Source organism: Bos grunniens, chromosome 7 (genome assembly GCF_055505025.1).
Source record: "Bos grunniens cultivar Pamir isolate PY7600 chromosome 7, Bosgru_T2T1.0, whole genome shotgun sequence".
Lineage (NCBI taxonomy): Eukaryota > Metazoa > Chordata > Mammalia > Artiodactyla > Bovidae > Bos > Bos grunniens.
This window is the reverse complement of record NC_141171.1, coordinates 75,825,699-75,839,613: the sequence shown is the minus strand read 5'-3', so window position 1 is coordinate 75,839,613 and position 13,915 is coordinate 75,825,699. Positions and strand designations below refer to the sequence as shown.

Genomic DNA, 13,915 nt, shown 5'->3' with positions numbered 1-13,915 from the left:
TCCTGCTTGGGTGGCACTTAGATTTGAAATCTTCTTAAGTGAACTCTTGGGAGAAAAGATGTAAATTGTAAACTGGAACCATGCTCAAAGCTAGAGTAATAATAATAATAATTTAAAATTTTATTTTATATTTACTGAGTAAATATTTATATTTATTTTATATTTACTGAGACAATTACTGAGTACCATTATGCATCAGCCACTATGTTAAGAGATATATAAATATGATCCTATTTATCTTATACAACAGTCCTATATAATAGGAGCCATTATATCTCTACTTAAGTGACTAAAAAATGAATATAAGAAAAGCTGACCAGCCTGCTGAAGGCCATACCTAGGAAGAAGAACTAAGAAACAGATCTTAGTTCAAATCAAGGTCTAACCTCAGCATTACTTGTTTTAATCAAATAACTACATCATCTCCATGCGTTAAATGAATAGTCTCCTAAAAGTCACTTTTAGTTTTTATGTATATTTAGATTATACATAGGTTTATATTCAATATGTCTACATATATATGTATATACATGTGTGTATAATATAAACTGTGCAGGCATACACACACACACACACACATATACATAATATGACAGATGTGAGAGCTGGACAACAAAGAAGGCTGAGCACCAAAAAATTGATACTTTCAAACTCTGGTGCTGGAGAAGACTCTTGGGAGTCCCTTGGAAAGCAAGGAGGTCAAACCAGTCAATCCTAAAGAAATGAATCCTGAATATTCATTGGAAGGACTGATGCTGAAGCTGATGCTCCAGGATTTGGCCACCTGATGTGAATAGCTGACTCACTGGAAAAGACCATGATGCTGGGAAAGATTGAAGGCAAAAGGAAAAGAGGGCGACAGAGGATGAGACGGTTGGATGGCATCACTGATTCAGTGGACATGAACTTGGGCAAACTCCGGGAGATGGTAAGGGACAGGGAAGCCTGGTGTGTTGCAGCCCCTGAGGTTGCAAAGAATCAGACACAACTTGGCGACTGAACAACAACAATACACAATATGAGAATCTGCGTATTATGTTTCAGTTGCTTTGGCTCTATTTTGTATAACAAAAATTAATTGCTTAAAATAACAGTCATGTTTATTTTGCCCATGAATCTGTAATCTGGGCAAAATCTAGTGGTGACAGTTTGTTTCTATTGCACAAATCACCTAGGGTGGCTTAAAGGCAGGAAGCTGGAATTATCTCGAGACTCATTCACCCTTATTCCTGACAGTGATCGGTGGACTGAGTCCTTAACTATGGCTGCTAGCAGAAACAACTACATGGCTTCTCCATATGGCCTAGGTTCCTACACGACTGCTGAGTTCTCGGGGCAAACACCCCAAGAGAGACAGAGAAAGATGCATTATATTTCGTAGCAGCCTCTTCTGCTACATTCTATTCACTGAGACACTCTCAGTGGCCTGCCAGATCCAAGAGGAGGAGAAACAGACTCCCCTCTCTTGATAGAGAATGGCAAGGTTCTAGAAGAGCATGTGAGCCCAGAAATACGTGTTAGGCCATTTTTAATTCAACCCTCTCCAATATGTAACTCACATATAAGACTATATATTAATGAGTTACTCATAAAACCCATATTTATGAATATAATACAGACTGTGTGTATGTGTGTAATGATGGATCCTGACATCATGAAAGTCTTCAATCTAGCTATGATGGGGAATGCAGAATTTAATAAGGCAATTTAGCAGAGACTAGTCAGAATTCAGCTACCATTAACTGCCATTCTTAATAAGTGCTTTTCTTCCTACACAGTTTCTCCTGGCCAACAGGGTCTCAGCCCTCCTATTTCAGATGGTATTTTTTTTGTGTACATTTCACCTGCATTATGTGTACAATGTGCCGAGTGGTTCTAGAAAATACAGTTATGGAGATGTGGAATAAAGGGGAAGAATAAACAAGGACTCAAGACTGTGGTGTTAGATCTTGCTGGGAAATTTGGCTTCATTCTTACTATCTAAATAACCTTGGGAAAGTTGATCAACTTCTTTAAGTCTTCATTTTCTTATCCAGAAAATGGAAATATTGTAGCATTCTTCATAGGGTTACTGAAATAACTTTCATAGGTATTTTATGAAATAGCTTCTATAGTGTGATTGGGCAATACTCGGCATGTAGATGTCACAGAAAATTGCATCAAAGTTTTTTTTTTTTTTAATGAAATACAAGTGCTTGCTTTATGGTTTATAAGATCTTGACTTAGCCCCTGTTCATCTCCCAGGCTTCACCTTGTACATACTCCACTGAGACACTCTTGTCTAAACTATATGACCTTCTTTCCATTTGGGGGAAAACCGTCCTAGCCTCAAGGCTCTTCAATTTGTTCTTCTTGCTCCTCCTGGAAGATCCCTTCTTCAAAGCATTGTACAATTACTTCCTCCCCATCACTCAGATAATTTAACTCCTCTCCTTAGAGAGATCTTTTCATGAGCAACCTCTTATTCAAAAGGCCCTTGTTCTTCCTAATAATTCTTTATCTTGTTATCATATTTAAAGTCTAATAATTTTTGACTCATAATTTTCTTAACTATGGATTCATTAACGTTTTAATTATGTGGTTCTCCCCACAAAACTGTGAGCTGTGTTAGACAGTGATCTTCTGTCTTATTATGGGCCAGAGGAATAGTCAGTCCTCAGGACATGTCTGATTGATGGATGAATGCATAAATATGTATGTGTGTCTCATAAAAGGGAAAGTTAAAAAATTACAAGATTTCAAACAAACAGCATATAAAATTGTATTTCTGTGTAAGAAACGAGACTGACATTTACCGGCTGTCCCTCGTTGGAGGGGTGTAACAGAAAGGGAGGTGGGGGACTGCTTTTTTGTTAGCTGGAGGGCTCACATCAGAGACAAATTTACCCCATGCTGCAGTGAAATCGTAAGTCACCTTTATCTTTTCCTTGATGCTCTTCATCCTTTCCCTCAGGCCTTGTGAATGTGTGACCTAGAGATTATCTCTTTTCCTTTCACTTCTGGTCTTATGGGTTTAACTCCAGGTATCTGGCTGCATGCCTCTAAATCAAGAAAATTTGCCTTCCTTTTCCAGGAAACAGTATTTCAAGAGTCTCAAAAAAAAAAAAAAAAAAAAAAAAATCAAATGCACTGCACATGCAAATCATTCTTCCAAAACCAAAACAATTCTAAAAATTACCCAAGCTTGCACAAAAATAAATGTTAAATTCATTAGACTATTTTCACTTTTCTGGCCTTTTCACTGGAGGTATTTGGCAACTGAAAATTCATCAGTGTATAAATGAATTTATATGCTTATTGTAAGAAGCTTCTAATTAGCACATACAGTGAAGTGTGGAGAGTTTTCTATGGAACAAACTCTGGCTGAGGTTTAAAACCGAGGTCTGTCCTCTGAAATATGTGGACAGCTGCTACGCACTTAAAAAAAATAATAAAAAGGAAATAAGTTGTTAACTTGGGATTGTGGAGCGGAGCTTGACTGTATCTCTAGAACAGATGTTTGGGGTCTGCGACATTTTGCATGGAGTCATTAGAGACTTTGTATTCAAAGGCTCCTGGGGAGCTGTCTGACTGTTTTGTTTAATTAATAGATCTCTTTGCAACTCTAGAAGCAGAGGAGCCAGGGGACAAATAGAGGTGTGCAATACTACTTTTCCACTTGAAAAAAACTTAACAGTTGCCCCAGGTAGCACTGAACTGGTCACCAGGCCTCTCGAGGTCTCAATTTCCCAGTCCTTAACTGAAGAGGATAGGAAGCCTTCCTTGTTTCACAGGGCTGTGTCAGAGGACCTTAAACTAATGAATTGAACCAAAATTGTTTGCTGACAACCCTATGTTTAAATCTTTACTGCCTTCTTTTTCTTTATGATCATGATAAACTCAAGGTTATAATAATTGGGGGGATTAGAGCTATATGACTGGAGAAGGAAATAGCAACCTAATCCAGTATTCTTGCCTGGAGAGTCCCATGGACTGAGGAGCCTGACAGGGGGCTACAGTCCATGGGGTCACAAAGAGTCAGACACGACTGAATGACTGTCTCTCTCTCTCTCTCTCTCTCTCACACACACACACACACACACACACACAGAGAGCTATACTCCTGTTAGGTTAATGGCATTCAACAGTTTACCTTTTATAATTTATGTTCAATCATTCAACAACAGACAAATTTAGTGTTGAGTAATTTCACAGCAGTTTCAAAAAATAATTGAGAACGCTGCTCTCCTGTTCTCACCAGCCACTCTTTTCTTCACAAGCTTGGACACATGGAGAACTGAGAGAGTGAACATGAGCCACTTAATAGGGTGCTTTGCACATCAGCTAAAAAGGTACCTTTCTTCCTATTCGGCTGATTTACAAAAGGATCGATGATGAGCAACATCACTAAGCTCCATGCCCCTAGCTTTGCAAAGTACCACTCCTCAGCTATTAGGAGGATATTGTTTTAATATTGACAGGGAAATCAAAAGGTTTCACTGAGTGGTGGTTACATGTTTTCTTCCTGCTGGAATATGATTTCTTAGTGTCCTTGGGAGGAGAGCAACACTTCCCTCTCCACACTCCCCACCCCACTGGAAAATATTTCCACTCTCCTTGCTTCCTCTAAGGAAGAGACTTCCTATTCACTTAGTTTAGTTCCCTTGTGACCTGAAGCCATTTCACCTATAGAAGACAGATGACTTCAACCCTCAGTCTTGAGCTTGAATTGCAATACAAACCAAATTAGATAAAATAAATCAATAATACCCTTGCAGGCCAAATTCACTTAAGTAACATTTACAGTACAATTGCCCACTTTGTCCATATACCTTAATCCATTAACACTCTCCATCTGCCACCTGAATAAATATGTTGCTCCAACTGAATATAAATGAACTAGGATCCCATCATTATTTGTGTTGAGTGAAAGGTTAGCAAATTTCCATTTCTTTAAAAGAAAATGATTTTGAAATGAAGCAAGAAGCTGCTGAAACATGAAGCTCTAAGATTTTGCTTGAATGCATACCGCAATATCCTCAAAGCTCATTGATGGATTAGAAGTTTATAATAACTGCATTCATACCTCTTACATCATGAACCCCAAATGTAATATACAGCCCAATACATTTGTATTTGGATTCTAACTTAGAAAGTAAACCTTAGATAAGGCACAAAAGACACACATGCTGAACTGTGACATGGAAAACTTCATGGTGGGTTTACAAAATTACCAGGACACCTAAAGATGACTGCGGCTAAAACAGACACAACTGAAAGACCATAGTTAAGTCTATTTTGTTCCAACTTCACACACAGTACGAGTCAGTCAGTCCCTCCAATTCCCAAACTACTGATGGAATGTAGAATATTACACTGTGAATAAAAGCCTCATTTGATCACTAACTTGAACTTGGAAAGAGCAATCAGACAATTTCAACCAGTATCAAAGCCACAGTAGCATCAAAACTTGCTTTCTACAGGAAAGATATGAAACAGTTCCAAGGGTTTAGGAAACAGAATAAAAAAATAGTGAAGGTATATTCTTAAGCAGATATATTTAAGTTCACTTCAGCAAAAGGAGTGACAAGACCGGTAGTGATGTAATTTCCACTGGATGTACCTTTCACAGTGTTCGGTACCTGAGGTTTTTAACCTTTGCCCCCACCCCACTCTCCATCACACACTACCAAGGCAGACTACTCTCAGGCAAGTTTTATATCATAACACAAAGGCCAAGGAAAAGCTTCAGTGTTAAGAAGCCTAGGTTCAAATATTGGCTACTTATATTCTGAGTGACCATGGGGAAACCATTAAAACTTAATTAGATTCATATGTCACTGGGATTTTTTTTTTAAAGACCTAATCTTTTGCTTCTTCAATTGATTACTATTGGAGTACAGTTGCTTTATAATGTTATTTAGTTTCTCTGTATGTGTGTGCTTAGTCACTCAGTTGTGTCCAACTCTTTGCAACCCCATGGACTGCAGCCTGTCCATGGGGATTCCCCAGGCAGGAATACTGGAGTGGACTGCCATGCTGTCCTCCAAGGGATCTTACTAACCCAGGGATCAAACCCAGGTCTCCCACATTGCAGACAGATTCTTTACTGTCTGAGCCACCAGGGAAGCCCAAGAATACCAGAGTGGGTAACCTATCCCTTCTCCAGGGGATCTTCCCAACCCAGGAATTGAACCAGGGTCTCCTGCATCACAGGTGGATTCTTTACCAGCTAAGCTACCAGGGAGGTAGTTTCTACTGTACAGCATGTTGGTGGGAATGTAAATTGATAGCAGTCATTATGGAGAACTCCATGGAGGTTCCTTTAAAAACTAAAGATAGAACTACTATATGACCCAGAAATCTGACTACTAAGCATATACCCAAAGAAAACCATATTCCAAAAGACAATGCACCCCCATGTCCATTGCAGCACTATTGACAACAGCCAGGACATGGAAGCAACCTAGATGTTCATCCACAGATAAAAGAAAATGTGATACATAAAAAGACTGAATTCTTAAGGGTTACAGTGAGAATCAAAGAGGGATATAGGGATGAGGACAAAAAGGAAGGGATAAGAATGAACGAAAATTTAAGTAGGAGGCAGGTCTGCTTACCATTGCTCTTAATGCAGGTAGGCACAGTGTGGGAGGGAGACAGGCCATAGGAGACTTGAATCTCTTGTTTCCTCAGATATTCCAAATATACATGCCTCTTACACTGTTAGCCCAGCTCACCATGATGAGAATGATCCCCATATTTGAGCATATATGTTGTTCATGATGACCAGGGAACATGATCCAAGTATTTTATCTGATGCTCAATCAAAAGCAAGCAATCTGTTTCAACATTAGGAGAAAAATTGTGTTTTACTTGAAACAGTAGTATGGAACCCTGCAGCATAGCACCTACGTAAGAGATTTTTGGTAGTTACTTGATTATACCTAATTTTCATCATATGTGATAACTTTAAAATTTTATCCAAAATAGCACAGAACCCTGCCATCTAGGTCAGATCAAATTCTAAGTAGAGTGCACCAGTGAGGTTCATGGATCAGAGCATACAAACTGCCTCACATTGAGAATTTAAGTTTCTTCAGGACTACTAAGTGGGTATATTATAGCCTTGGGAAATGACTCTTCCATTTAACCGAGCTCTAAAGTTCTAAGATACTTAAAACTGAGTCAAGGATTCAGTAGAGAAAGCCCATATTTCAGAGATAACTCATAGTACTTATCTAGTAAATTGTGTGGATAAACAGGGGAAAATTAGCTGCAGAGAGAGAAGAGAAAACATTTGTGCTACAGCCTAAACCACACGAAAAACAATTTACAAAATGAGCATTTTAATAGACAAAGCAGAATGTTTTCACTGGTTAAAAATGCTGCAAAATGTTGTCAACAATAGTTTGCATCCAAATAGTCAAACCTAATTGTTTTTGAATGTAACATAATCGCGCCTTCATTGTGGAGCTTTAAGAAAAGCAAGGAATATAACATGAGTTTTCATGACATTAAAAATAAATAATTTGTGTAGAGTTATTATGTTAGAAGAAACACACACCCACCAACCCATTAGATTTCATTAGAGACAGACGCAAGCTGTTAAATGTTTTGTTTTGTTTTGTTTCAGCTTTGAACTTCACAAAAGATAAAACTCATTTCTTTGGAGCATTTTCTACTCTGTTTCCTTCGAAGTAAGCTTTCAAAGTGGGTATTAAAGCCGTATATAAAGTAAATATGGCATGCGTAATTACTAGTAGCTGTTAATTCTATTAATCAGCTCTCAGTGGCATTTACAATACCGTCACGACCATCTACAATCAAAAGCAATGTCCAACAAACACTTCGAAATGTTGAAAGTCATGGACAAAAGTGCAAATTTACACTGTTAATGAAGGTGTCAGGAAACAAAGGAAGACATTCATAATAACCTGGATGAGAACCAACAGGAACCGACAACAAAGGAAAAATAAACAAATGTAAGTGACTTTTAGGAACTTTAAGATGATTCTCAGCTTTTACCTTTTCTGAGCCCTATTGAACACCTAACATTGAAGTGAGAAAAAATTAGGCACAGAGGCAAGTTATGGATCACACACTCTAGTGTAATCAAACTCTAGCAGTTATAGCAAGCACAAAATGTCAACTCTAACTACCTTACTGAATTCCCTAAATCTATGACCCACAAGATAGTCATATTAATTTGGTCATGGCCAGAACCTAAGGGAAATCAGTCAGGGAATAAAGGATATCCAACAGGAATAAAATGAAATGCAAGTCAGTCTTGTTTGTAATATAAACACAGAATCATTTGACCATAATGACCAACTTCCCTGGTTTGCTGGTCTTAGCTCTGAGAGTCCTACATCATAGAAAACTTCAAATCCCAAGCAAATTGGGATATTTGATGACCCCCCTATTTAATCTGAGCTTCTCATGACCACTGACTTACCCACCTGAACTTAGTTTTCACTGAAATATAGAGACAGCAGTGGTTCTCAGATTTACTCTGCATAAGGATCACCTTATGCAGGCTGTGTATTGTCACCCTGCTTATTTAACTTACATGCAGAGTACATCATGTGAAATGTTGAGCTGGATGAAGCCCAAGCTGAAATCAAGATTGCCGGGAAAAATATCAATAACCTCAGATATGCAGATAACACCACCCTAATGGCAGAAAGCAAAGAGGAACTAAGCCTCTCGATGAGGGTGAAAGTGGAGAATGAAAAGCTGATTTAAACTCAACATTAAAGAAACTAAGATCATGGCATCTGGTCCCATCATTTCGTGGCAAACAGATGTGGAAACAATGGAAAAAGTGACAGACTATTTCCTTGGGCTCCAAAATCACTGCAGAGGGTGACTGCAGCCAAGAAATTAAAAGATGCTTTCTCCTTGGAAGAAAAGCTATGACCAAACTAGACAGCATATTAAAAAACAGAGACATCAGTTTGCCCACAGAGGTCTGTATGGTCAGAGCTATGGTTTTTCCAGTAGTCATGTATAGATATAAGAGTTGGATGATAAAGAAAGCTGAGCACTGAAGAACTGCTGCTTTGGAACTGTGGTGCTGGAAAAGATTATTGAGAGTCCTTTGGATAGCAAGGAGATCAAACCACTCAATACTAAAGGAAGTCAACCCGGAATATTCACTGAAAGGACTGATGTTAAAGCTGAAGCTCTTATACTTTGGCCACCTGATGTGAAGAGCCAACTTACTGGAAAAGTTCCTGATGCTGGGAAAGACTGAGGGCAGGAGAAGAAGGGGGTGACAGAGGCTGAGATGTTTGGATGGTATCACTGACCCAGTGGACATGAGTTTAAGCAAACCCTGGGAGATAGTAAAGGACAGGGAAGCCTGGTGTGCTGCAGTCCATAGGGTCACAAAGAGTTGAACATGACTGAGCAACCGAACAACAAAGGATAACCTGGAAACTGTTAATACACAGTGTCCTGGGTCCCATCCCTTGGATTCTGATTTGATAAATTGAAGTGGGGCCAATGAAGTTGTATTTCTATGAAGCTCACAACCAATAGGAATGCTTCTGGTTCAAGTACCATATTTTGAGTAACACTGGTTCAAATTTCATTTACCCCTTTTATTTCCCAATGTTGCATCCTATGTCCTTGAGTTTAGTTCTCAAGAGTACTTAGGCATGAACAGATGTACAGGTCTTTTAGAAGGAGAAATATCTCATCTTGGCAGAAATGATGCCAGTGTAACAGATGGAAAATGTATCCAATAAACTGATTATTTATACAACGTTAAAAGATGTAACTGTTTTATTTATAAGAATTTCATCAATTATTCCCATTGTAAAACCTTGGGAAAAAACGAGAAAGTGTTAGTCACTCAGTCGTGTCTGACTCTTTGTGACCCCTTGGACTGCCCACAAGGCTCCTCTGTCCATGGAATTTTCCAGGCAAGAGTACTGGACTGGGTAGCCACTCTCTTCTCCAGAGGATTTTTCTGACCCAGGAGTTGAACCCAGGTCTCCTGCATTGCACGTGGATTCCTTCCCATCTGAGCCATGAATATCATCAATTATTCCCACTGTAAAGCCTTCCTAAAATTCACTTAAGGGATTAATAGAAATAATAGGAAAACAGAGATACGCCTTGGTTATAGCCACTGTGAATATGCTGCTGTAAAACTAGTATAATCACAAACTATTTGAAGAAGCTCAGCAAGGATTGGTAAGGAAAACCTCAACTAAATTATATTGGCAGGTCGATGATTCTCCAACAACAACTAGGTGTCCAACAATTAAATTCTGACACCAAGGGTCCGGAGTTAGTGCACACCCAACATTTAAGGACTCATTCCCACAAGACTGCCCCCTCTCCATATGTCAGGGGCCAACAACACTTCTAACCAACCATCTATAAATCTGGGGGGTTCCTGTGACCCTTTGCTCAGGTTCTGAAATTGCTAGAATGACCCACAGATGCAGGAAAACATTGTACTCTCATTTACTGGTTTATAACTGTGTGGATCACAATAAACTGTGGGAAATTCTGAAAGAGATGGGAATACCAGACCACCTGACCTGCCTCTTGAGAAATCTGTATGCAGGTCAGGAAGCAACAGTTAGAACTGGACATGAAACAACAGACTGGTTCCAAATAGGAAAAGGAGTACGTCAAGGCTGTATATTGTCACCCTGCTTATTTAACTTATATGCAGAGTACATCATGAGAAACACTGGGCTGGAAGAAACACAAGCTGGAATCAAGATTGCCGGGAGAAATATCATTAAACTCAGATATGCAGATGACATTACCCTTATGGCAGAAAGTGAAGAGGAACTCAAAAGCCTCTTAATGAAAGTGAAAGTGGAGAGTGAAAAAGTTGGCTTAAAGCTCAACATTCAGAAAACTAAGATCATGGCATCCGGTCCCATCACTTCATGGGAAATAGATGGGCAAACAGTGGAAACAGTGTCAGACTTTATTTTTGGGTGCTTCAAAATCACTGCAGATGGTGACGACTGAAGCCACGAAATTAAAAGACGCTTACTCCTTGGAAGGAAAGTTATGACCAACCTAGATAGCATATTGAAAAGCAGAGGCATTACTTTGCCAACAAAGGTCCGTCTAGTCAAGGCTATGGTTTTTCCTGTGGTCATGTATGGATGTGAGAGTCGGACCGTGAAGAAGGCTGAGTGCCGAAGAATTGATGCTTTTGAACTGTGGTGTTGGAGAAGACTCTTGAGAGTCCCTTGGACTGCAAGGAGATCCAACCAGTCCATTCTGAAGGAGATCAGCCCTGGGATTTCTTTGGAAGAAATGATGCTGAAGCTGAAACTCCAGTACTTTGGCTACCTCATGTGAAGAGTTGACTCATTGGAAAAGACTCTGATGCTGGGAGGGATTGGGGGCAGGAGGAGAAGGGGACAACAGAGGATGAGATGGCTGGATGGCATCACTGACTCAATGGATGTGAGTCTGAGTGAACTCCAGGAGTTGGTGATGGACAGGGAGGCCTGGCATGCTGTGATTCATGGGGTTGCAAAGAGTCAGACATGACTGAGTGACTGAACTGAACTGAACTGAACTGAAGGGATGCAAATCTGAAGTGGCCAAATAGAAAAGATGGTTGAGACAAGTTATAGGGTGTAGGCATGCAGAGCTTCCATATCCTCTCCAGACAAGCCACCCTCCCAGCCAGTAACATGATTACATGAAATCATATTTAAGAATCAGCTATACTGTCAATATGTTTCAAAGAATGAATACATATGGAAAGGAATTCTGAGATGACAAATTACTTCCCTTCTCAGTTTCAGGACTACCAATAAGGAAAAAGAGTACCAATGTTAAACCACTCCAGTATTTTTGCCTGGGAGGCTGGCAGGCTACAGTCCATAGGGTCACGAGAGTCTGACAAGGCTGATCAACTAAACAACAACCATCTTTAAGTGTGGCCTGATTTCCTTCCTAACCTACCTATCTACTTTGGTGAAAGAAGATGCCTTCCTGTAAAAATAATCAGAACTGAAGTATTCACAACCCAGCAGCTTGTCAAGCACTGTCACAGAGGGAGTTGTATTGAAATGTCATTGTGTAGACATATCTGAATCATTGGCCATTTGTGCATGAACTTCATCACCAGGCCTGGTGTGGGGGCACAAGATGCTGAAAGTTCTAACACTCTGGTCACTTGTTTGGTTTTTCTGGTGGGCAGCACCATTCTAAAGCTATCCAGAGCACACACCCCCTGCCCCTGCCTCTGCTCAAGAATCATGTCATTAGTGTACAAAAGAGCAAATTCAAAGCATTTTAGGAGCTATGCTAGGAACCTGTAACAAAGACAATAAACATCTTCTTATACTACAGCAAAAAATTGCTTTAAATTTATCTCACTCAAAAGCTACAAGTCATGAGAGAAAAGGCAATCTTTTGTCAGATACTCAGCTCTGTCTTTATCATCCATAACCATAGTTTGAACCAAAGACCATGACTGTCCACAGCAATGCCACAGGGTTATTAGGCTCAGTCTACTCTTGGAACTGTGGTAAAGAAGCAGTGAATACATTTTAGAGACTTCTCAATAGCCAAAGCTGAAACTAAAAGAAATTCTCAGGATAAATCCTTTTAACTATATAGAATATCATACTTAGTGACAATTTTAATTTACTGAATGTTGAATGTGTTATTTGTTTAAAGATAATCTTTATAAATTCAACATATTTTTATAAATGGTAACATTCATAAAGAGGCTCCAACTTATTCATTTGTCATTTCTCATGTAATAAATTAAAAAAGCAATGCATAAGCACTCAGACTCTCATACACTATCCAGTCTTCATCGGCTACATATGGAGATAAAACTCCTGGTGTTTCCTCTTAAGCTGAAAATACTGCCCAATCTCTTGTCATAGTTACGATTTTTTCCCCATTAACATAAATTTCCAAAGTTTTTTCCAAGCTATATATTACATATTATTTATTCAGTGATTCCCATAGCCCTGGCCTGTACTGTGTAATTTACTTTAATTATTACTGTTCATCCTCACCAGGGCCAAGACTTAAAGTGAGATAAGTGAAGCTTTCACCTTGGGTTCAAACTCTGAAGAGCCATCAAAAACTTAGTAATCAAGACTAATAATATTTTAATGTAACATTTCTTAAAAGTGAATACTAATGAAAGATTCATGATAAACAAAATGTTAAAATTTTAAATAAAGACTAGATCAGCATTCTTGGCTTTTTTCTTGTCCCTCAGGTTATAATATGGTTCATCACTCTTACTGATTCCTCACAACAACTCTACAAGGTACAAAATAGTATCATTCTCACTTTATGAAATGAAACAGAGAAGTTAAGTACCTTGTCCAAGATGACACAGTTGGTTAACAGAGAACCAGTGCGTCTGACTTCCAGACTCTTCCACCGTGCTGCTGCAGCACCTGTCAGTATTTACTGAATGCTTTTTACCTGTTTAATGTTAGGGGTTACAGTGCCCAACCTGAGGTCCATGGTTCATTAGAAGGGCTTGCAGTTCTCATTTAAAGCTGTTATACTCATGATCATATTTCATGACAGTGAAAGGATACAGATTATAATCAGGCCAACGGAAGAGACACATGGGGCAGAGTCCCAGAAATTCCCAAATGTGGAGCTTCTAACTAATCTCTCCCAGTGGAGTCAGGACAGATTGACCTCTCCCAGCAATGATATGTGACAATATGCAAATGGTATTGTTAACCATTTTTCACTAAGACCACATGTCAGGCACCATGAGCAGGAGAGAAGCAGGGTATGAATTAGACTACAGACACCTCTTTTTGGAAGAGAAGTTATGCCCTAAGTAATATGATTGCATGAAATTCTACTTAGGATTCAGCTATATTGTCTATATACTCAGGAGAATGAATACATATGGAAAGGAATTCTAAGCTGGCAAATGACTATCCTTCTCAGT

The 13,915-nt window shown here is 39.1% G+C and overlaps 1 long non-coding RNA gene across 2 annotated transcripts in view; it reads right to left on the bottom strand.

Moving 5' to 3' along the window:
• The window catches only part of LOC147369845 (uncharacterized), a 460,342-nt gene that overhangs the window by 45,395 nt on the left and 401,032 nt on the right, over window positions 1–13,915 (bottom strand). The window contains exon 4 of one of the 2 annotated variants that reach the window (XR_015168591.1): window positions 6,632–6,821. The exons of the other annotated variant lie outside the window; for it this stretch is intronic. This is a non-coding gene — a long non-coding RNA (uncharacterized LOC147369845). Of the gene's footprint in view, window positions 1–6,631; window positions 6,822–13,915 lie in introns of those variants that run through there. 2 annotated transcript variants of the gene reach the window in all.